Here is a 522-nt window from a genome sequence, read left to right as displayed (position 1 = left end):
CGGCCTCGGCCCGGATGGCGTCGGAGGAGGTGCGGCTGTCGCTCTGCCGGGGTATCCGGGCCCTGGCCACGGCTGGCCGCTTGTTCTGGGCGCGTTGGTGCGCCCCGAGCGCCGCTGGGCAGGTCTGCTTGTGGTCCTCAGGGCGCCGGGCCTCAGCTGGAAGCACCTGTGCCTGGCGCTGTCCCAGAAGGAATGAGGCTGCACGGGCAGGCCGACCTGGGCCTTATAGAGCCCCTGGCTCCGCCCCCCTGCCAGAGTGTGCGCCACGCCCACCCTCAAGGACCCCACCCAGCTCTCTCTTTCCGGGAGCACCCGCTAGCTCAGCTGGCATCCACTTCTGCGCCTGCCACCGACGCACTGGATCCGGTGGGCAGAACCTGGGTCAAATCAGGAGTGGCCACCCCGGCTAGAGCCTCGGCACCACCCGACTCGGGGACTAGTCTTCTCCCTCTTGGGCACATGGGGAAACTGGAGTTCAGGGACACGCCCTTCAGTGGCCCTGGGTCCCATGACAGCGATTTG

The sequence above is a fragment of the Marmota flaviventris genome, chromosome 16 (assembly GCF_047511675.1).
Source record: "Marmota flaviventris isolate mMarFla1 chromosome 16, mMarFla1.hap1, whole genome shotgun sequence".
Taxonomy (NCBI): Eukaryota; Metazoa; Chordata; class Mammalia; order Rodentia; family Sciuridae; genus Marmota; species Marmota flaviventris.
The sequence above is the reverse complement of the archived record's forward strand: the minus strand, read 5'-3'. Positions refer to the sequence as shown.